Below are 24240 nucleotides of genomic sequence, written 5' to 3' on the forward strand. Positions count from 1 at the left end.
ATATGGAAAGAAGAGGGCCTATTTGGGACCACTGGGGCAAACTGTCTGTGCATTAAATAAGAACTTCATGTCTGTATTTATGGATGAACACTTGAACTGTCAGAAAAATCAAGGTTGTGAGCCTTGTGTGGGAGAATGGGACTAGTCTAGGTCGTAAAGTATTTTTGTTGGTACTGACTTAATGGGCCAAAGGATCTCATCAGTACTGTAATATTCTATGATTCTACAAAGGGTAGGATGAATAGCCAAGGTGTTTTTACCTCAATAGAGCCCAAAACTAGAGGGCATGGGTTAAAGAGGAGAGGGGAAAGATTTAAAAGGGATCTAAGGGATAACTTTTTCATGCAGACGATGGTGTGTGGATGGATTGAACTGGCAGCAGAAGAAGTGGAGGCTGGTACAATTACAACATTTAAAAGACATCTGGATGGTTACATGAAAAGGAAGCTTTTAGAGGTCTATAGAACAAACGCTGGCAAATGGGATCAGATTATTTTTGGATATGTGGTTGGAATTGTAGGGTCAGACAGCTCAAATACAGATGTTTCAGTCCAATCAGTCCATGCTGACCATCATCCCAAATTAAAGTAATCCCATCTGCCTGCACATGGCCCAAATCTGTCCAAGTATTTCTTATTCAAAAACTTCTAAACATTGTAATTGTCGCCGTATCCACAACTTCCTCTGGAAGTTCATTCCACACACAATCACTCTTCAAAAAAGTTGAGAGACTTCTGAATTACCTTCTTACTTTTTGTGACAGCCATCTACCTATCTGGCCTGATCCTGCTGTGTCATTACTTCTCTAAATCTACCAGCCACCTCACTCTGTCGCTTGTATGCCCTCAATGACATTAAGCTGAAAAAGTAGCTTACAATCGCACCTTATATAAAATAAACTATTGTTCTTTACCCAAACAGATAATATAGAGTATCCAAAAGATAATGAGTAAAAGAACCATTAATTCATGAGTGAAAGGTTTATTATTACTGTATTTCATTGTAAAATACACATGAAAATCTTTCATTTGTCACCATAATCCAGCACCATTTTGATAGTTTGAGAGAGAGAAAACGAAAAGCGATAGCTTCAAGAGGAGTCCAGCTGTGTACGAGTTCTGACCCAGCTCAGAACCACCACCGCCACCGCTGCCTCGCCAGACCCAACCAACATTGAAGCTGCCGATCCTCAGGTACCATCTTCACCATTAGGCCCCATTCACCTTCACCACCGCCAATGCCAGGCACGCCGATGGAGACTAAAGTGAGGTAGAAGAAAACATAAAATGTTTCAGATAAAAAAGGCAAGGAAGAGTCCTGATGATCACATACCCCCACAGCAGAATCTGATGTCTGTTATATCAATTGATATAACGTATTAGCCATGTCTGTTAAGTCTTGCTTGAGAGATAAATAAAAGTATTCAAGAACAATCAGATAGGCCATCTTAACTTTTCTCATAATACAAGGTAGCCAAGAATATTTTTGGGGCTGCCCTTAGTTCATTGGATTTCTATGCAAAGGTTCAGTCTTGGGTCCCTCAATAAAGGTCAAGTTTCATTGATGACAATGTATAAGACCTACCAATAGATTCACTTTAGGTTCCTCCATGGCTTCAGACTCAACCAACTCAACTAGGACAGAGATAGCAGGAACTGCAGATGCTGGAGAATCTGAGATAACAAAGTGTGGGGCTGGATGAACACAGCAGGCCAAGCATCACCTGAGGAGCACAAAAGCTGATGTTTCGGGCCTGGGCACTTCATCAGATTCTGTGCTTTTGTGCTCCTAAGATGCTGCTTTGCCTGCTGTGTTCATTCAGCTCTACACTTTGTTATCTCGACTAGGACAATGTTTATTAATGCTAATGGATTTTATAAGAAGAAGAATAGTCATCATTATCAAGAGTCATTACAAAGGCGTTCTTCCTTTCACATCCTACAACATGCTGATGGAGTAAGTATTCTATTTTCTTGATTTAAATCATATAATCCCCTCAGGTACATTTCCGAGAACAAAGCCTCAGTGCCTTTTAACGGCAGCAACACCTGATACAGTATCCAGCAGAAAGGGGGGCTCCAGAGTTGAACAGGAGTTCAGAGTGTAGGTTCTCACTGAATGAGCACTGTCCCCTGGAACACCACATGTCACAGCTGAGCCACCTTGGGAATGGACCTCTTAGAATGAAATGTCTGTCCAGATCTACAGATCTTGAATACAAACACAGAAATGAGAGATGTTCAAGTACTGGACAAACATCAGAAGAAGGCAGAGGATATATCTACAAATTGTCCAAACAGTTTAATGGTCACCTGGTATTCAGATCAAAAATGGATAGTGGGGGACAGAGGGGCAAGGTCAGCTTCAATATGTGAAACATGGCCATCCATGTGCTGTCAGATCCTAATTACAGGCAAAGTTATAGAGTAGGAATCATCCCGTTTCTGTGATCCTGCTCACCGATGTGCGGCCCAGTCTGGAAGTCAGTCATCTCCCAGATCAGGAGAAATGACGTAGAGTGCACTGAGGCAAAAAGTGAGAAAAATAGACTCTACAAATGGGAAGCAGTTAAAAAAGAACCTGCCATGATTTCCCTCCATCATGGCGACATACTTCCCCTCAAATCACAAAGCTCTTGTGAATCAGACCTAACACCCTTAAACTATTCAGAAGACAGTCTAGATTCTAAATTTCTTATTTTAGAGGTAATTGTAAGTGCGGTGTTCCAGATGCAATTTGTTTGCTCAAACTACTCTGTTAAGCAAAACACAATTTATTCAGGAGTTGTTTTTCGAGCCCTTTTTGAACCACTGAGGACATGTGTTCAAATCCCCACCACAGCAGCTGTTAGTTCAAACGAAGAACCCAAGTCTTTCCTCAGAACTCAAGTGTCTCACCCTTTAACACGAGTGGGATTAATAAATGAATAAATAAATTCCCGAATGGGTTTCTCCCCCACTCACTGAAATAAAGTGTGAAATTGTAACAGTTACAGTTCGATCAAAACAATGCAACCAGAGAAATGACAAAAGAAATGGAGGATGTTTAGAAATTGTGGTTTAACGGAAATTAGAAACTAAGTTAACAAATATTTAGAATATTGGGAAGTTGCCTGAATTTTAACACCTCATGTCCCCACTTCATGCAGCAGCAGTTCTATTGCAAAATCAGAAATCCGACAGACACTGCCATCCTGAAGCTCTCTGCTAAGTCTGCAGTGACCAAACAAGCCTTTACATCATCCTCACAATGTTCACCTGGAAAAATTGACTTGTCCTTTAATTAGATAGATCCAATCCGATAAATATTGTTAACAACATCAGGAATGCTATCCCCAAACTTGGACTATCCCTATATTTGCCAGCAGCTTGGAGGCAAACACAAATAGATCAGAGCAAATTTCTGCAGATGCAGGAATCTGTGCTGAAAACAAAACATTCTGGAGATCACAGCAGGTCAGGCAGCATCCATGGAGAGAGAGCAAGCTAACGTTTCAAGTCTAGATGCTCTACACCAAGCATAAATAGATTGTTGGAATTGAGAGTGTGTTAAGTCAATGTGTCCACTTTCAATCAAGTTACACCAACATCACAGCAAATCAATCCCTGTTAATATCTTTGTAATGCTGTGTGGTGGAGACAAATTCAACGGAGGCACATCAGAGGCCATTGCAAAGTGTCTGCAGGTTTACACTGCAAAGGCATTTGATTGGCACCAAGTTAAAACGTGCCAGGACCCAGTGCAGACATAATGGGCAATTCTGTGGCTGAATCTTATCATAATTTGGCTCTGTGTCAATTTTGTTGAGTCTCACAGAGGATACCTCACTGAGAGGCCTGGTAAGATTTCTTACCAAATCATCCCAAGTGCAATTCATTACCTCCCCTTACCCTATGACAATGCTTTTGCCTGATCCTACTGCTCACCAGGAAGGACCTCCCAGAGCTAGGATATCTGCATCACTCGCTCAGGCATGATCTTTAAATTCTGCGGTGCATTCGGCTGAGTGCTGTCAGTCTGGCGCTGTCAGATATGGCTTGTGCATTTGCCCAGGCCTGGCAGATGAAGGCAAATTGTGTATCACTTTGTAGACAGCAACTTTGTCTAACACATTCTGGGTATCCTAATGCAACATACTGACTGGCTTCACTCTACCCACTCTGATTGAGACCTCCTCAAAGAACTCTAAGTTTCTGAGACACCATTTCCCTTTCACGAAGTCCTGCTGATTCTACGTCATCAGATGATGATTTTCCAAATGCTCTGTGGCGACTTCCTTCGTAACTGATTCCAACAGTTTTCCAACAATAGGGCTACAGTTACTTGTTTTTTGCCCCTCTACCCTTTTGAGTAGGGGTGACACATTGGGAGTTTTCCAATCCTCTGGTCCTTCTCCAAATTCCAAGGATCTTTGGTCCTGTTGAAACCACAAGCAGTACTGTGAGCAATTTTGGTCCTATTTAAGGAAAGATATCATTTCACTGGAGGCAGTTCAGAGAAAGTTCACTAGGATTCTCCCAGTTATGGAGCGATTGTCATTTGAGTAATGACTAAACAGGTTGGGACTGTACTCACTGGAATGTAGAAGAGTGAGAGGTGACCTCCAGGAATCATATAGGATTCTTAAGTGCTTTGACAGGGCAAATCTTGAGAGGCTGTTTGCCCTCATGGAACAGTCTAGGGCCAGGGAGCATAGTCTGAGAATGTAGTGGTGCAAATTTAAGACTATCATACAGAGGAATTTCTTCTCTCAGAAGGTTGTGACTTTTTTGAATTCCTTGCCACAGAGAGCTGTGAGGGCAGAGTTTGTGCATCTAGAGCTGAGACAAATGGATTCTTGATCAGTTGGAGAATCAAAAATTATGAGAAAATGTCGGAAATTGGATGTGAGGAAAGTCAGGCCAGCCATGATCCAGTTGAACGGTGGAGTAGGCTCAAGGGGCAGTATGGCCTAATCCTGTTCCTATTTCTTATTTTCTCTCACTTGTCCTCACCCACCCAAGCCCTGATTCTGCAAACTATACGGCATCTCTGCTCTGCCCAGCACTCTGCCCCACCTGCACCAGCACTAGCTACTGTATCACCCACTTTCATCTCACTCTATCCCTCCCTTTCTGTCACTCCAGGAGTGGACAACACACAATTTGGCAGAAAGAGCCAAGACCAGTGATGGGCTGCCTGACATTTTATGCATTCGCTGAGAGCGATCTTCCTTGCACAAGCATCCAGGCTTTGTGTCTGCACGGAAATGCAATGCAAGACAGAAATTCTGAGAGCAATGTAATTCTGGCTGAGGTGACAAAATGCAATGTGGCATGGCAGGGATGCTGTGATCATCCAGATAGTCTCACAGTGAGTGATTGCCAAGAGAGTTAGCAAACAGCCCTGAGATGCAGCCTGGTCCATTCTGTGAGCTTGGCACGTACTGTATCCATGCAGCAATATTTCAATACCAGAGAAACATAAAACACTGATTTTAAGCTTAAAAGCATCCTGCAAGTGGATTGGGGTGGTGCCTTGAGAATCCTAAAAGGCTGGGGGATGCTTGATGCGAGCAACCATAGATACATATCAGAGAATCACAGAATTGATACCATGCAGAAGGAAGCCATACAGTCCAATACATGTGCATCAGTTCTATTCTCTAGTGCCAGCCTCCTGCCCCTTCTCCATATCCCTGCACTCCATTTCTGTCCAAATATTTATCCAATGCCTCTCTTGAATGCTTTAATTGAACCTGCTTCGCTCACATTTCCAGGCAATGCATTCCAGACTCGCAATATTCACTGGGTAAATAAGTTTTTCTCACATCATTCTCATTTCTTTTCCACATTAATTTAAATCTATACCCTCTCATTCTCTTTCTCTTTCATGAGAGAGAATAGTTTCTCTCTATCTAAAACCAAAGAGAAGGCATAAAAGTTCAACAGAAACCGCTGAAAACCTGAGGACTGGGAGAAATTTAAACTTCAGCTCAGGCGGACAAATGGTTTAATTCGCAAAGGGAAAATAGAAGATGAAAGTAAGCTGGTGGAAAACAGAAATAAACTGGCTGCAAAAGCTTCTACTGATATGTGAAGAGAAAAAGACATGTGAAGACAGAAGTAGGTCCCTTGCAGTTTGAATCAGGTGAAATCATAATGGACAACAAAGAAATGGCAGACCAGTTAAGCAATACTTTGGATGTGTCTTTACTAAGGAGGACACAAATAATCTTCAGGAAATGCCAGTGGGCAGAGGGCCAAGCATGAAGGAGGGCCTGAAGGAAATCCTTATTTGACAGAAAATGATATTTGGGAAAGTTTTTGGGATTAAAACCTAATAAATCCCTAAGGTCTGATGCTTTGCATCCCAGAGTACTTCAGGAAGTGGCCTGAGAAATAGTAGAAGTAATGGTGATCATTTTCCAGCATTCTGTAGACTCTGGAACAGTTCCAATGGACTAGAGGGTAGCAAATGGAATCCCACACGTTGAAAAAGGAGAGAAAATGGGGAATTACAGATCAGTTAGCCTGACATTGGTGGTGGGGAAAATGCCGGAGTCAATCATTAAGGATGGAATAACTGAGCATTTGGAAAGCAGTGACAGGATCAGTGCAAGTCAGTATGGATTCATTAAAAGGAAATCACGTTTGTCAAATCTTCCAGAATTTTTTGACGATGTGACCAGTAGAGTAGACAAGGGTGAATCAGTAGATGTTGTGTGTCTGAACATTCAAATGGCTTTTGACAAGGTTCCACACAAGAGATTAGTCGGCAAAATTAGCCAGCTTTTATGGTATTGGAGGCAATGTATTGCCATGAGTAAAGAACTGGTTGGGAGACAGGAAGCACGGAGTTTGGGTAAATGGGTCCTTTTCAGAGTGGTAGGCAGTGACAGATGGTGTGCCACAGGTTTCAGTGCTGGGACCCCATCTGTTCACAATGTACATTAACAATTTGGACAAAGGAAATGAAGGTGATATCTCCAAGTTTGCAGAAAACACTAAGCAAGGTGGCAGCGTGTGCTGTGAAGAGGATGCTAAGAGGCTTCAGGGTGACTTGGGCAGCTGGCTGAGTCAGCAAATACTTGGCAAGTGCAATATCATGTGATTGAATGTGAGGTTACCCACTTCAACCACAAAAACAGGAAGGAAGATAGTTATCTGAATGGCAGCAGTTTAGGAAAAGGGCAGGTGCAACAAGACCTGGGTGCCATGGCAGAAGAGTTACTGAAGGTTGGCATACAGATGTGGCAGGCAGTAAGGAAAGTTATTGGCATGCTGGCCTTCATAGTGAGAGGATTTGAGTATCAGAGTAGGGATGTCTTGCTGCAGTTATACAAGGCCTTGGTGAGGCCACACCTTGAGTATTGTGTGTAGTTTTGGTCTCCCAGCCTGAGGAAGGTTATTCTTGCTACACGGGGAGTCTGGTGAAGGTTCACCAGACTGATTCCTGGGATGGCAGGGCTGACATATGAGCAAGGATTGGGTTGACTTGACCTGCATTCGCTGGAACTTAGGATAATGAGGGGGATCTCAAAGAAACATACAAAGTCCTGATGGGACTGATGTGGAAAGACTATTCCCAATGTTGGGGAAGTCCAGGACAAGGGGTCACAGTGTAAGAGTAAAAGGGGTAATCCTTTCAGGACTGAGATGAGGAAGAATTTCTTCATTCAGAGAGTTGTGAGCCTGTGGAATTTTCTGCTACAGAAAGCTATTGGAGCCAGTTCATTCGATATATTCAAGCAGGAACAGGACGTGGCCTTTGTGGATAACGGGATAAAGGAGGATGGGGAGAGGGTGGGAATGGGATACTGAGATTGCATGATCAGCCACGATTATAGTGAAGGGCCAAATGGCCTACTCCTGCACCTATTTTCTACATTGCTATCTTTACTCTATGCAGGCCGATCATGATTTTGAAAACTTCTATCACATGTCCTCTCAGTCTTCTTCCCGTCAAGCAGAAGTCCTAACTTAATCAATCTTCATCATCAAAGTTCAGCTATGCCCCACACTTGACAAAGGCAGCCTGGATTGAGGATACAGAGGAAGTAAGCAACCCTGGGGTTCTATACTAGGGCCTTGGTCCAGTGCTAGAAATGACACAATGACTTCTCCAATCTATAAGTGTCAGGTTTACATCTTACCAAAGGGCCCCCTGTAGGATCATCGATTAATTTATTTCTGCAAGTGGGCACTTGTGGTTGGCCACATTATCACCTGGCCCTTAGACCATGAGACCATAATATACGAGAACAAAATTGGGCCATTTGGCCCGTCAGGGCTGCTGCACCATTCAGTCATGACTGGTATGCTTCTCAACCCTTCCTCCTGCCTTTTCCCCTTAACCCTTGTTCCCCTTATAATCACAAACATACCCGTCTTTGTCTTAACTACACTCAATGACTTGATCTCCACAACCTTCTGCGGAAATGAGTTCCACAGGTTCACCACCCTCTTCCTGAAGAAATTCCTCCTATCTCAGTACTAAAGGGTTGTCCCTTCACCCTGAGGCTATGCCCTGGTGTCTTAGTCTCTCCTATCAGTTGAAATATTTGCTGTACATCCACTCTTATCAGTATTCTGTAAGTTTCAATGAGATCCCTCTCATCCTTCTCAACTCCATTGTGTGCAGGCCCAAAGTCCTCAACTGCTTGTTGTATGACAAGCCCTTCATTCCTGGGACCATTCTTGTGAACTTCCTCTCGACCCCTACAAGGCCAGCACATCCATCCTTCGATACAGAACCCAAAACTATTCACAATATTTCAAATGTGGTCAGACAAGTGCCTTATTCAGCCTCTGCAGTGAATCCCTGCTCTTGTATTGTGGCCCTCTCAAAATAAATGCTAACATTGCATTTGTCTTTCTAACTATCAAATCAACCTGCATGTTTACCTTAAGAGAATTCTGAACCAGGACTCCTAAGATCCTTTGTGTTTCAGATTTCCAAAGCCCTTTTTCTTAACTGGGCTACATTTTGAGACTTCATACCAAAGTCTTTAAACCTCACACTTTCCCACATTAATTTCCATCTGCCCCTTCTGGCCCACTCTCCTACCCTGGTTTCATGACACACAGCTCGTGCTTGACAAAACTCATTGAATTCAATAATAATCCGGAATTCAGAGTCTATGTCTGACCATGAAACGATTGTTGGGGAAATATTTATATGCTTCACTAAAGTCTTTTACGGAGCAAACCTGCCATCATTACCTGGTCTGGCCTATATGCGTTTCTAGAGCTACAGCGATGTAGGTGATTTTTAGAATCATACAGCATGGAAATAGACCCTTCAGTCCAACTAGTCCATGCCAACCATGTACCCAAACTAAACTAGTCCCACTTTCCTGCATTTGTCCCTATTCCCTCAAACCTTTTCTATTCACGTACTTATCCAAATGTCTTTTAAATGTAATACCTCTACCCACACCCACAGCGTCCCCTGCCACTTCATTCCACACACAATACACCCTCTGTACAAAAAAGATGACCCTCGTGTCCTTTTTAAAATTTTCCCCTCTTACCTTAAAAATAAGCCTCTGAGTTTTGAACTCCCCATCCTCGGAAAAAGATCCTTCCTTCTTGCCTTATCTATTCCCCTCGTGATTTATGAACCCCTATAATGTCACCCCTTAACCTCCTGTGCTCCAGTAAATAAAACTCCCACCTATTCAGCCTGTTTCTCTGTCTCAAACCCTCCCTTCCCAGCATTATCCTGGTAAATCTATTCTGACCCTCTCCAATTTAATAATTTCCTTCCCACAGCAGAGCAACCAGAACGGGACACAATATTCCAAAAGAAACCTCGCCGATGTCCTGTACAACCTCAACATGACGTACAACTCCGACACTTAAAGGTCTGAGCGATGAAGGCAAGCATGTTAGATGCCTTCTTAGCAGCTTGTCAACCTGGGATGCAATTTTTAAAGAATTACATACCTGAAGCCCATAGTTTCAAGATTTCTTGCTGCAACACAGTTCAGCTAAAGATGGTATAGTATAGTTCACCATTCCCCCAATGTTGTGTTTGATGCCTCATGAATCCAAACCCATTTCTATCATACTTGTCTTTAAGTCAAGCATTCATCTCACTCATCTTATAAATCCTGTGCCAATTTTCTCCTGGCTCAGCATGTCATATACTATCTGTTTTTATATTAAAGGGAGTCACAAATGGGCTTAACCAGCCTTATAAGTAGGAATATACAGAATTCTTTCTATCTGAGCAATGTTACTTCATCTTTCAGGCATCCATCCAGAGGAGAATAGCTGCTTCCACACTGGAGATTGCAGTTTTCAATTATCATTCATAGTATTTGACTCACCTCAGTCATCTGCAGATTTGTCCTCACTGAGGAAGGAGAAATTTACCTGAAAGCAACTGATTTTGCCTTGTTCCACAAAAACTGAACATGAAGATGCCCAAAGATGAACCCTGGTAAGCAAACATCAGGAAAACAAACTCGTACTTTCCAGTGCCGTTTCGAGCACTCATTCCCACCATTTCTTGGATATGATTGACTCTCTCACCAGCCACTACCTCATCCTGGTGCTGTTGTTTCTATCAGCCAAATCACAGTATCCTGTTGCCTCTAACTTGGCCACGCATACCACTATTTATCAATAAGGTAACATGAATTCCTTATTCAGCCAGGAGCAAAGGGATATCAGCACAGCACTAGGATAGGCTGTAATTAGAGCACCAGAGTCCTGTCAAAGGGCTATAGTCAATAGCTTATTTAGGTCCTTTGCTGCTTCAATGGTTCCATGCCGCATTCCAGACAAGGAACAGGACAGAGGAATAAACTGCTTGTGGCTGGAAGAACAAACAACATAAACCTAAAACTGGTCTGTACACGTATGGGAAAGCTTGGAGTAATTAGTCACTGGATTTAAGATCATGTTTAAACATTCTGCAAAATGCAACTGAAATGCCAAAAAGGGATTTTTTTTGTTTATATATCAAATTATTCTAATAAGCCTGTTCAGGTTCCTGTATATGCATACCGATTCTACTTTTCACTTAAATTTCATTTTTTACTTTTATTTTGAGCGAAGTGGCTTTCCTTAACAGGCATCTGAGGCCATCACTTTTCTCCTTTTAGAATTCCAACTGCAATTCAAATATTTTAGAAAACCAGTCCCTTGGATGCAGATGAAGAAGAGCATCAGGGAACTGTGAAGTGTGTAATTGTCTACAGAAATAACATTCCTGAACAACACCTCATTTTAGGTGCATGCCCTTAAACCATGTTTGATTAACCCTTGTACACACGGACCTCATAATTTCCCAGCAGAGTTTTTCGAGGTCTCAAAGAGCTCAGTACAGCCTGCCTTGCCGCCAACAGTGAGTAAATAAAACAAAACCAACATTTGCTTCACTACTGGAGCACTAATGCTGCGATTCTAATTTTACTTCTGAATATGACACTAAACTGCATTTTTGGAGACTACTCCAGATCAATATTGGAAACAAGTAGGATGTAGCTCAGATGCTAACATAAGAAAATACTTCAGATCTTGAAAGGTGTTTCCACACTGGTTATTTGGCTTGGTCCAACTCTAGTGCGGAGTGTGTTATCAGATTGCTTCTCTCATGGGTACTAAATGCTGGCCCAGCCACCAATGCCCACATCCCACAAACAAAAAGTTCTTCATTTTAAATCTGAGTCAATAAATTTTTGTTAAACAAAGCTATGAAGGAATATGAGCCAAAGGCAGGTGCTTGGGCTTGGCCACAGACCTCATAGAACATAGAACATAGAACATAGAACAGTACAGCACAGAACAGGCCCTTCAGCCCACAATGTTGTGCCGACCATTGATCCTCATGTATGCACCCTCAAATTTCTGTGACCATATACATGTCCAGCAGTCTCTTAAATGACCCCAATGACCTTGCTTCCACAACTGCTGCTGGCAACGCATTCCATGCTCTCACAACTCTCTGCGTAAAGAACCTGCCTCTGACATCCCCTCTATACTTTCCACCAACCAGCTTAAAACTATGACCCCTCGTACTAGCCATTTCTGCCCTGGGAAATAGTCTCTGGCTATCAACTCTATCTATGCCTTTCATTATCTTGTATACCTCAATTAGGTCCCCTCTCCTCCTCCTTTTCTCCAATGAAAAGAGACCGAGCTCAGTCAACCTCTCTTCATAAGATAAGCCCTCCAGTCCAGGCAGCATCCTGGCAAACCTCCTCTGAACCCTCTCCAAAGCATCCACATCTTTCCTATAATAGGGCGCCCAGAACTGGACGCAGTATTCCAAGTGCGGTCTAACCAAAGTTTTATAGAGCTGCAACAAGATCTCACGACTCTTAAACTCAATCCCCATGTTAATGAAAGCCAAAACACCATATGCTTTCTTAACAACCCTGTCCACTTGGGTGGCCATTTTAAGGGATCTATGTATCTGCACACCAAGATCCCTCTGTTCCTCCACGCTGCCAAGAATCCTATCCTTAATCCTGTACTCAGCTTTCAAATTCGACCTTCCAAAATGCATCACCCCGCATTTATCCAGGTTGAACTCCATCTGCCACCTCTCAGCCCATCTCTGCATCCTGTCAATGTCCCGCTGCAGCCTACAACAGCCCTCTACACTGTCAACGACACCTCCGACCTTTGTGTCGTCTGCAAACTTGCTGACCCATCCTTCAATTCCCTCGTCCAAGTCATTAATAAAAATTACAAACAGTAGAGGCCCAAGGACAGAGCCCTGTGGAACTCCACTCACCACTGACTTCCAGGCAGAATATTTTCCTTCTACTACCACTCGCTGTCTTCTGTTGGCCAGCCAATTCTGTATCCAAGCAGCTAAGTTCCCCTGTATCCCATTCCTCCTGACCTTCTGAATGAGCCTACCATGGGGAACCTTATCAAATGCCTTACTGAAGTCCATATACACCACATCCACAGCTCGACCCTCATCAACCTTTCTAGTCACATCCTCAAAAAACTCGATAAGGTTTGTAAGGCATGACCTAGCCCTCACAAAGCCGTGTTGACATAGAGGGTAGAAAAATGCTTGAGGGGCTGAATGGCCCATTCCTGCTCCTTTCAACTTTTGTTGCTAACTAAATTGAGGAGGTGACATGAAATTATTACACAACATTGTTGAAAATTACTGCAGATGCTGGGATCTGCACTGAGAACAAAAAATGTTGGCGACCACAGTGGGCCAGGCAGCATCCAAGCAGATAGAAAGAGCAAACTAATGTTTCAAATCCAGATAACTCTTCATCAGAGCTGACACAAAGTGCAGAGGGAGCAGTATCTGTGCAATAGTAGGTTGGGGGTGGAGTGCTGTTGGAGACAGGCTGCTGAGCGTGCAGATTAAGTGATCGAAATGCGAGAATGGCAGAACAATTTCATGTCTAACTGGCAGACAGGAAAGAGCAGATAGTCCCACCGGAGTGAGGGGAGGGGGAAGAGGACATGGTGGCAGAGAATGCAACACGTAAGACTAAAAGCAAGGGAAGGAATGGGATTGGGTTCATAATCTGAATGCATTGAACTCAATATTAAATTTTTGCCTTTGAAGACCAGCGGGCCTCTCTGTTCTTTCCAGTTAGGCAGATGGACAGACCATTGTTCTGCCATTCTCACTTTCCGATCACTGCATCTAACAATCGGCAGTTCCCTGAACCCCAGTGTTACACCTTCATGGTCACTGCCACAAACAGCTCCTTCCCATAGCACACTGCACCGTCTGGTATTGCACAGCCCATACCCTTGGAGAAAGTCTATTGCAGATCTTGTCCCCACCTTTATAAATACCTGATTTTCCCAGCAACATTGTTTACCCTCCCCCAACCAACATTTTGCAGTAATTACCCACTCACCACACAAACCCCACTGGCACACTTTTGAATGACAGCTTGGTCTCCAGGACTGCATTGGCTTTAGACCACAGTCTGACTGTGATAAGCTGCCCCTATGTGTGTGTGCGCCTGTATGCATTTGGCCACGGTCTATGGATGTGAGTGTGTATGTATGTCTGTGTGTATAACTCACTCAAAGATAGCAAGAACTGCAGGCGTTACAGTTGGAGACAACACTGTGTGGAGCTGGAGGCTCCTCTGATGCATCCTGGCCTGCTGTGTTCCTCCAGCTCCACACTATGAATATTTGTGCCAATCAAGAGGGTTATTTTGTCTGGATGGTGTCAAGCTTCTTGAGTGTCGATGATGCTGCACTCATCCAAGCAACTGGGAAGTATTCCAACACACTCCTGATTTATGCGTTGTTAATGGTGGATGTTTTTTAAGAGAGTCACCAGGTGAGTTATTCAGCCCCTATCTGATTACAGACCCTGGTATGATCTTTGGCCACAGTCTTTATATGATAGGCCCAGGTCCATTTTGGCTCAAACGTAACCCCAGGATGGTGACAGTGGAAGATTTGGAAATGGTGATGCCATTGAATGTCAAGGGACAGTGATTGAATTCTCTCATTTTGGAGATGGTCATTGCCAGGCACAAACATTACTTGCAAATTTTCAGCAAAAGTCAGCGTGTGTTCAGGTCTGCGGCATGTTGCGGTGGACTGTTTCGGCCCTGGGGCATTGCAACTGGTGCTGAGCAGAACTATGAGTGAACTTCTCCATTTCAAATATAATGGTAGAGGGAAGGTCATTGATGAAGCGGTTGCAGTTGGACAGGCCGAGGACACTATCCTGAGGAACTCCTGCAGAGATGTCCTGGGTTTGAGATGTTTGACCTCCAACAACCATAACCATTTTCCTGTGTTCCAGATGTGACTCTAACCAGAAAAGAGTTTTCCCCCTGATTCCCGTTGATTCCAGTTGTGCTAAGCTTCCTTCATGCCACACTTGGTTAAGTGTTGTCTTGATGTCTAGATCTGAAAATATCTCTTCACTTCGGGAGTTCAGCATTTTGCATCAGGGTTATAATGAGCTCAGGAACTGAGTGTCTCTGGTGGAACCAAACTGAGCATCAATGAATCGTTTATTTCTGAGCAGGTGCTACTTGTTAGCATTGTCAATAACCCTTTCCTTCACTTTGCTCCTGATCAAGAGAAGATTAATGAGGTGGTATGCAGAAATGTCCTTTTTTTGTGGACGGGACAACTTTTAGCAATTTCTCACATTTCCGGATGGATGCTCGTGTTATCACTTCACTGGAATAGCTCAGCAAAAGGCTGCAGCCAGTTCTGGAGCACGTGTCTTCAGTAACATAGTTGGAATGTTATCAGGGCCAATGGCTTTGCTGCACTCAGTACCATCAGCTGTTTCTTGATTTCACTTTGAGGCAATGGAATCAGTTGAAGACCATCCCCTGGGATGCTGGGGTCCTCAGTCAGAGGCTGAGGTATATCATCCACTTCACGCTTCTGAGTGAAGGTAGATACAAATGCTGCAGTCTTGTAATTGGCACAGACGTGTGAGGCTCCCCCATCATTGACGATGTGGATAGTTGTGGAGCCTCATCCTCTTCTTAGTTATTTAATTGTTCTCCACATTCATGAAGTGGATGTCGATCAGCTCTGTTGGAATCACATAGCCCAGTCTATCACTCACTGCTTTTCCTCTTTGCCACACAAGTAGTCCTATGTTGTAGCTTCACCAGGCAGACACCTTATTTTTAGATAAGGCTGACTGAAATTTGGAAATAGATTTTCCACGATTGCGATCAGGAAATTTTTCAATGCACAAAGGAGATCAGCCAAGATCTCATTCCAATGTTGCTGCACAAAGAATGTGCGATAGATGGAATAAACCCCTGGTCAGAGAGGAGGTGAGTGCACCAGAATCATTAAACAAACACCTGGGGGTGCGCAGAGACACTCTGGGTGCATTATTATCTCTTTATTCATTTGTAGGATTCAGATGTCACTGGCTGGGTCGCTGTGAATATCACATCCCAGGTGGTTCTCAGCCGCCTTCATCACAGAATCATAGAATCCCTAGGATATGGAAACAGGCCCAACAAGTCCACACCGGCCCTCAGAGCATCCCCCCAGACCCCTCCCTCATAACCCAGCTAATCCACACATCCCCGAGCACTATGGGCAATTTAACACAGACAATCCACCGAGCCTGCACATCTTTGGACTGTGGGAGTAAACCAGAGCACCTGGAGGAAACCCACGCAGACACGGGGAGAATGTGGCAAACTCTACACAGACAGTCACTCGAGGGTGGAATTGAACCGGGTCCCTGGCACTTTGAGGCAGCACTGAAGATCTTGGGGTATAAGTTGGCAACTGTGATGTCAGGAAGTGAGTTCAGAATTATGACCCAGTAACATCGAGTGGCCCAGCCAGCAACACTCACACCCGGTGAACAAAAAGTTGCTCATTTTAAATCTGATCTTGATAAGTTTTTGTTAAACAAAGCTACGAAGGGATATGAGCCAAAGGCAGCTGCTTGGACCTGGCTCTGACAGAAAGCACCAATACCTTCTGCCAAGTGGAGTGCACATTTATTGTTCCCTCAGCCCACCTCCTATTCCCTCATCAATTACTGAGTCAGACCAGCAGGCTGTCTCCAATTCTCATAACCTTCTTGGTTCTAATGAAGGGTCCAAGTCTTTCCTCATAATGAAAATGCCTCAAACTTGGACACAAGTCATAGAATCATGGAACCCCTACAGTGTGGAAAGAGACCGCGCGGCCCTTCAAGTCTAAGCCAACCCTTTGAACAGCATGCCATAGAACCCAGGTCCCACACCGTACTCCTGTCGGATTAATTTCCTCAGACCATCTCCCACTGCAACGCCACAACATTGATAATTCCACCAGTAGAAACACCAAGGAATTCTACCCCCAACTGGGAACTGAAAGAATTTGTAACAACTATTGAAAGATTAAGACAAAGAGAACTGACAATATAAATGGAGCATGTTTGGAAATTGTGGTTGAAGATTACAACAAAATAACAAATGTTCAGAATACCGGGAAGTTGCCTGAATTGTAACACTTCATTTCCCCACTTCATGCAGAAGTTGTTCTATTTCACAATCAGAAATCCCACAGAAGCTGCCATCTTGATGCCCTGATCTAGGTGTGTGGGGAGCAAGTAGGTCATTACATCCGCTTCGCAAAGCTCACCTGGATAAAGTGACCCATCCTTTAAATGCTGTTACAAGACTTTAGATAGTTCTTTCCCAAGTTTGGAAGGTCCCCTCAACATGTTGAATGAAGGGGAACTGCAATCCGTACACGAGAGCCCGAGAGAACATCACTTACAGGCTCAACAGCATGGCCAACACTCAGAGCAGGTGATCAGAAAATGCTCTTAGGATGTGGAGGAGGAAAATACAACCTAGCCCTAAACTATCTGGCACAGACAGACTCAAAACCGACACAGCGTGAGCGCACACATCATAATAATCAAACAAAATACTGCGGATGATGAAGATCTGAAACAAACAAATAAACACAGAAACTGCTGGACAAACTCATCAGGTCTGGTAGCATCTGTGGAGGAATAACAGAGTCAACATTTCAAGTCTTGTAACTCTTCTTCAGTTCCAACTTGAAATATTAGCTCTGACTAATTGGCTCCTCTCTTTAAGATCTACCTGATTGGGTGATCGCATCCTTGCATTATTTTTAGCAGAAGGCTAAAGTTATTTCCAATTAAGATGCTGCTAATTAATTTTTAAAAATTGTACCAGGCTAATATTTATTGCCCATCCCTCATGGCTCTGGAGAATGCTGCAACGAGCTGCCTTCTTGAACCTCAGCAGGCCATGGGCGCTGTTGTGGGAGCGGAATTCCAGGCCAGAAACAGTTAAGGAATGTTGATGTGGATCTGAGTCAGGATGGTTTGTGCCTTGGAAGGGATTTGGCTGAAATGGAGTTCCCATGTGACTACTGTCCTCGTACTTTTATGCGAACGAGATTGTCGGTTTGGGTGATGCTGTGGAAGCACCATTCCTGTCTTGTTTTACTGCACCTTTAAGAATGCATTTGCAATTTCTTCTGTCACTGGAAGAGGGACAAAAGAGGTTTGTTTTGGTGAAAGAGGTTTGCTAACTCTGCGAGACATAACAACGGCACAACTGTGTATAGTCTTCACACAATTTCACACACACACACACACACACACACACACACACACACACACACACACACACACACACACACACACACACACACACACACACACACACACAGCTGAAAAGACTTTAGTGTCAAAAATCAAAAGCTCTTGAGGCATATGGTTTTAAACTGAGGCAATCATAGCTAATTTGACATCCCAGACCATCAGCAGTTACAAATATTCTGAGTTTGCAACGCAGTGTTGGTCACCACTGAACTGGTGAACTAAAGTGTGCATGCTTAATGGTGGGAAGCTTGTGACTATGGCAGTCCACCAGGAACATAGAGTCAAGATTTCATTTCAGTCCCAATGTCCACTTTTCTAAAAGAAACTTGAATACATTATTCTGTACAATTCAAGTTACTAGTGGAATTGAATATGTATTTGGCGGTGTATGCATATAAATTTCACCAGTAATCGTCCTTAAATCTTGCTAATCTCTTCATGGAATGTATGCGTTTTATTTCTGCTAGCTGTTCATTTTGTTGTAGTTTCATGTCTGTGTGATATGTTGATACCATGCTACCTGCTGTTATGCTGTTGAGTTATTGGGTTGCTGGTAACTCCTGGTCTGATGAATGATGTGTGATGAGGGCAGATGGTGCCTTCACCCCTCCCTGATCAGATACTTGTAGTTGAGGAGCAGCTTCTCCAGTTGGGTGTAAAACGGATTGTTTATTTTTCAAATGGTAAACTGCTTCAGGGAGGTCCAAATTTGACATTTGGCTGAGCAAATGTTTGTTGAAAGCATTGAAAGGTTCTCCAAAGATCATCTCTGACAGTAGTCGAATAGTTTCTTTTCAAAATGAAATTTGGGCTCTGCTGCTTGACCTTGATTTTGTCCCTCACACCTGTCACTATTTCTGGGTTCAGTAACACGTTTGCAATTGGAAAAGCACCTTGTGTGCAGCATGACATCAGTCAGTGTGCAGGGCACCTTTCCATGTCATCAGTCGGTGTCTTTCTCCATTTGAGGATTACCTTATACACTGCTGGATGGAAATTGCACAGTTGTTTCATGATTTCTTTCATGATACCCATTGCCATCTTCGGCATTTAACTGGGGATAAGATGGAGGAGATATACTCCTGGAGTTACCAGTTTTAGTTTGGATTTTATGATGTGACTGATTCCTTCACTCACAAAATGAGGGCTGTTGTCGCTCAGGCCAATGTCAGGAATGTCAAAACTGCTGAAGTGTGTTAACAGGCATTCAGTAATCTCACTGATAGTTATTGAAATCATCTCCCAGCAGTGAGAATCATCATTTACTGTATCAATATAATCAGGTCCCTGCGAGTGTAAAGTGATCTGCTCCCAGCTTCACCCACAGTCTGGAGGTTGTTCTGTGTCATTGGTAGCGCATTAGCTTGCTTAGCCTGGTAATTATTAGATGCTGTTCTAGTAGATGTGGTCCTTAACATTGTTGTTCATTATGGCCGTGGTTAGAGCATATCATTTCCCTTCCACGGACTGGATTCAATTCCTGGTGCCTTGCATGGATGTCCCTTTTTTAATTTACTCATGGGATATAGGTGTCGCTGGCTGATCAGCATTTCATTGCCCGACCCGAGATGGCCTTGAGGAGGTGGTGGTGAGCTGTCTTCTTGAACTGCTGCTGTCCATATTCTATGGGTTGACCCACATTGCCCTGAAGGAGGGAATGCAAGGATTGTGACCCAGCAATACTGAAGCAACAGTGATATATTTCCAAGTCAGGATGGTGAGTGACTTGGAGAGGGAACGTGGAGGTGGTGGCATTCCCATATGTCTGCTGCTCTTGTCCTTCTCAATGGAAGTGGGTTTAGAAGGTGCTGTCTCAGGATCTTTGGTGAATTTCTGCAGTGCATCTTGCCGATAGTACACACAGCTGTCACTGAGTGTTGATGGTGAAGGGAATGGATGCTTGTGGATGTAATGTCAATCAAGCGAGCTGCTTTGTCCTGGATGGTACCAGTTTTTTGAGTGTTGTTGAAGCTGCACCCATCCAGGCAAGTGGGGAGTATTCCATCACACTCCTGACTGCTTCACTGGTGCTACACTGCAGGATAACTTCGTCATTTGTCATAGGATTTCAACACTGATGTTAGCATCTTCTGAAGCTTGATTTTAATGGGTGCTGCTTCATGTTGTGTGTCCCAATGCCTCAGTATATCCTTGGCCGTGAATTGGCATCAGGTTGCACACTCTGATGAAATTTAGTTGGTGATTCCAACAAATGCTTGCACTGTTTTTACATCTTTTGATTGCTGCTTTACGACAATAACTTACTAATTTTGGGATGCAGGCAAAGATATTTTGCTGTCAGTGCTCAGTGTAAATATATTTGACTTCTGGGATCTTTGAATGCAATTTCTTCTTCTTCAGTTTCAGGCTGACCTGGCGAACTCTGTATGAGAATTTGATTATGGTCAGCAAAACTCCTTTCATTGTATTTCCACATTGAAAACCTGTCAGATAATCCATCATCACCTTCACTCCACGAAGGTCACTAACACATGTTGTCTGTGCTGACATTCCACTGGAGAAATGGAAATATCCAATGGTATGTCAAATCAACTGAAGTTCCAAACATCTTTCAGAATGTAGTTAGTAAGTAGAGAGATAACTGCTCCTAAAATGCTGCTTGGCCTGCTGTGTTCATCCAGCTCTACACTTTGTTATCTCTATAGTTAGAAAGTGCTACTTTCATGCAGCTTCGTTCACCAGTGATGCCTCCAGTGTTGAACATTTTTCCCTTTGCAAATTGTGACAAAATCCCTTGGATGGTTGGCATGGTGCAGTGAGATCTCTTCAGGATTTTAATCAGATCCTTCAGTTACATCTGTTAAATAGTTTCAACTGAATCAATAATATCATTCCTAAATTTGGAAGATTCCCCAGAGCGGCGAAATCATTACCAGCAGATTGCAGGAAGAATGCAATTCGGACTGAGCCTGAAAATTATGTTGTGATTGTGTTTGTGTTACAGTGGTGGGCATCAAGCTGAAACAACATCATTCAAAGAAAAGATACAAGCATCAGAGCAAATCATCTTCCTGTATAATATTTTTCTCACATTTTTCTCCTGCTTGCTTGGTGTCAATTTCTCTTTCTGCCCATGTTTCTTAATGAAACATGTAAGGGCTACATTGGTATTTTGACTCTCTAGTCTGACTGGGGCTGAGTTAATCTGATACTAGCTCTGTTTATTAACAGTTACAAATAGACAGATCCTCCTCCCTCCACTCCTTACCTGGAAATTCCTCTGCTCAATATGAAACTCCAGCTTGTTAATAAAAAGTAACTCTGGTAAAATTAAAGAAACGGTGAGGATAACATTACCTCCAGTTCTGCTCAAGTTATTGTGGCAATGTTACAGTGCTAGTCAGCTGTTCTGCAATATAATTGCACTGGTCTTTTTGAGCAGCTGGGACTAGAACCTGGGCTTCTTGGCTCAGGGTAGGGATGCTTCCAATGTGCCACAAGAGCTCACACTGTGTTGGTCACATTCTGTATCAGCAGTTTGAATCCTCGTTAATGAACTAATGTGTAACAAAAGAACAAGACAATGTAGCTCCATTTGCTTTTGCATCAACACAGGAATGGTGACCCTTTTGCTGAACCCTTGTGAGAAATTTGATACCATCCAGGACAATGCAGCCTACATGATGGCCAACGCATCCACAAATACCCATACCCTCCACCACCAATGTTCAGTAGCATCAGTGTGTACTGCCTACAAGATACACTGCAGAAATTTTCCAAAGATCCTGATACAAAACTTTCCAACCTCAAAACCACTTCTAACTAGAAGGACAACGGCTGCAGGCAGATGGGAAGATCACCACCTTCAAGTTCCCTTCCAAACCAGCCAACATTCTGACTTGGAAGTGTATCACGATTCCTTCATTGTCATTGATTCCAAACCCCAATTGCACTAACTAACAGCATTGTGGGTTTATTTACAGAAAATATACTGCAAGCTCATCACCACCTCCTCAAGTGTAACTAGGTATGGGCAATAAACATTAACATAATTAGCGAAAGCCAAACCATGGGAATGAATAATAAAGAAATATCAACAGGACTGAGACCTGATATTCACGGCATCTGAAAATGTTGGGTTACCAGAGATTAAACAGACACTCTTCCTCTTGTAATTCCTAACAAAATGACCACAGTCTCCCAGAACATGTCATGTCATTGCGCCGAAACACACCAGAGACACCCTGAGACCCAAACTCCTTCAGAATGAAATATCCATCCAGATCCAATCAAACCAACCTGAACAATGAAACACAAAAGGAAAATAACCCCTTGCATCAGTAAGCTCACCTTGGAGTGATCTTGAACATCCATGTGCAGCACTCCCTCACACAGTTTGAGTTCTGAGTTCGTACTCCTACTTCGTATACACACAGACTCCCAGGACCCATCCTGCAATGCTGTGATAGCATCGCTGATTGACAAATAGAACAAATTGGTTTATTGACAATCAAATCAGTTAGTGCAAGTCATTTGGAGAGTTGCTTAAGAATGTGAGGCCCATTTCTCAAAGTATGAAAGAACATTGTGTTCCAGTGTGATCATACGATACATCCTCTTTTTACTAAAATGTTCAATTTTGATCAAGTCGACACTGATGAGAGAAGATGGTCAGGACTGTGAAAGAACGATTTCTCTAAGTTTAACCCAAGTGTCCATATCAAACAGGATTGACTTGGACGCAAATGTGGAATAAATCTCCTTAAACCTTGCCTCACACTCTAACGAAAGCTCCCTGTGAATGAGAGTGATGTTACCAGGGTCAGTGTGAATTCTCCTTGCTGCATTTCTGGGGATAGACTGGGTTAAAACATATTTATAGTGAACCTTAAAAAACTTCCCATACTTTTCAAAATAAGCTTCCAAATTTTGGGGCACTGTTGGCAAGGCCACCCTTTCTTTTCATTCCCTAATTGCTACCACTGAATGGTGTCCTCAGCCATTTTAGAAAGCAGTTATAAATCCCCCACAGTACTTGCCCTGGAGAAACAGGCATCATAGCTAAGGTAAGGATGGCTGGTCTCCTTTCCAGTTTGGTGTTAATGAATCAAATGTTCATTTTTACAACAATCTGTGATAGTTTCATGTTTCTAATCACTGAAATAGTCTACATTTTCAATGTAATTTAGTCATTGAGATGATTTCATTTCATCAGTTTCCAATCTGTGATTTAATCTTATCTAAATGCGCATTACAAATGACTCAGATCGAGGTCCTTGTTCCTGCGTTATTTCACAGCTCGATATATTTTGAGGGTTCCAGCCATGAAGATGTTGGCAAATTTGAACATGTCAATGTCAGTGGTTCTAGATGGAGTAATGACGTTTCAGACCATGAGGGTTCTTTCAGAAAAGTTGAGCTTCTACCCCTCCACCTGGTAAATGAAGAGGAACTGTAATCCACATACCAGAGTCCAAGTGGGCATCACTAGCAGTGTCAACCCCAGGACCAACTCTCAGAGCAGGTGATTGGGTAACAGAACAATGAAATGGAAAATGAAAGGCAAACTGGCCATAAGCATCCCAGCACACAGAACATGGATGAGGCTGAAAAACTCTGTGGAGAATTACGTATATCACTCAGGGTAAAGCAATGAGTGAATACACTGACATTTACATTAATGTATTTGCATTTATCCCAAGAACTGCATAACATCTGAAAAATACTGGTCGTAATCTGTTTTACTGAATTTCCATGAGAAGAAAACCATTCTTCACTATGAAATATTATTTGTTGCTGTATATAAAGGAAGTACCTATTCATATGCAATTCTTAATTGTACGTGAGATAAAAATGATGAACCACCTTATTGACGCACTGCAGTCCACATGGAGTTGGTGCTGTTTGAGGAGTCGGTGGTGGGTGGGGAGCGGTTTGACCATGCAATGAAGAGGGAACGGTATTATGTTTCCAAGAAAGCATGGTGTGTGGCCTACAGGGGAACTTGCAGTTGGCTTTCATGTGCCTTCCTGTTTATTATCAGGAGACGTTTCTTCACCCAAAGAATGGTGAGCCTGTGGAATTCATTACCACAGGAAGTAATTCATGCCAAAGCATTGAATGTGTGCAAGAGGCAACTAGATATCGCTCTTGGGGTGAATGGGATCAAAGGTTATGGGGAGGAAGCAGGTATAGGCTATTAAGTTG

At 43.1% G+C, this 24240-nt stretch overlaps 1 long non-coding RNA gene across 1 annotated transcript; it reads right to left on the reverse strand.

Annotated features, from left to right (window-relative positions):
• Window positions 1-965: 965 nt before the first annotated feature.
• On the reverse strand, window positions 966-22698 carry LOC132207543 (uncharacterized). Its single transcript, XR_009443526.1, has 2 exons — window positions 22384-22698; window positions 966-1259 (listed from the first exon to the last, which is right to left on the reverse strand). It is a non-coding gene; the product is annotated as an uncharacterized LOC132207543 (long non-coding RNA).
• Between the last annotated feature and the right edge of the window lie 1542 nt (window positions 22699-24240).

This window comes from Stegostoma tigrinum (genome assembly GCF_030684315.1).
Source record: "Stegostoma tigrinum isolate sSteTig4 chromosome 30 unlocalized genomic scaffold, sSteTig4.hap1 SUPER_30_unloc_1, whole genome shotgun sequence".
NCBI classification, from domain to species: Eukaryota; Metazoa; Chordata; class Chondrichthyes; order Orectolobiformes; family Stegostomatidae; genus Stegostoma; species Stegostoma tigrinum.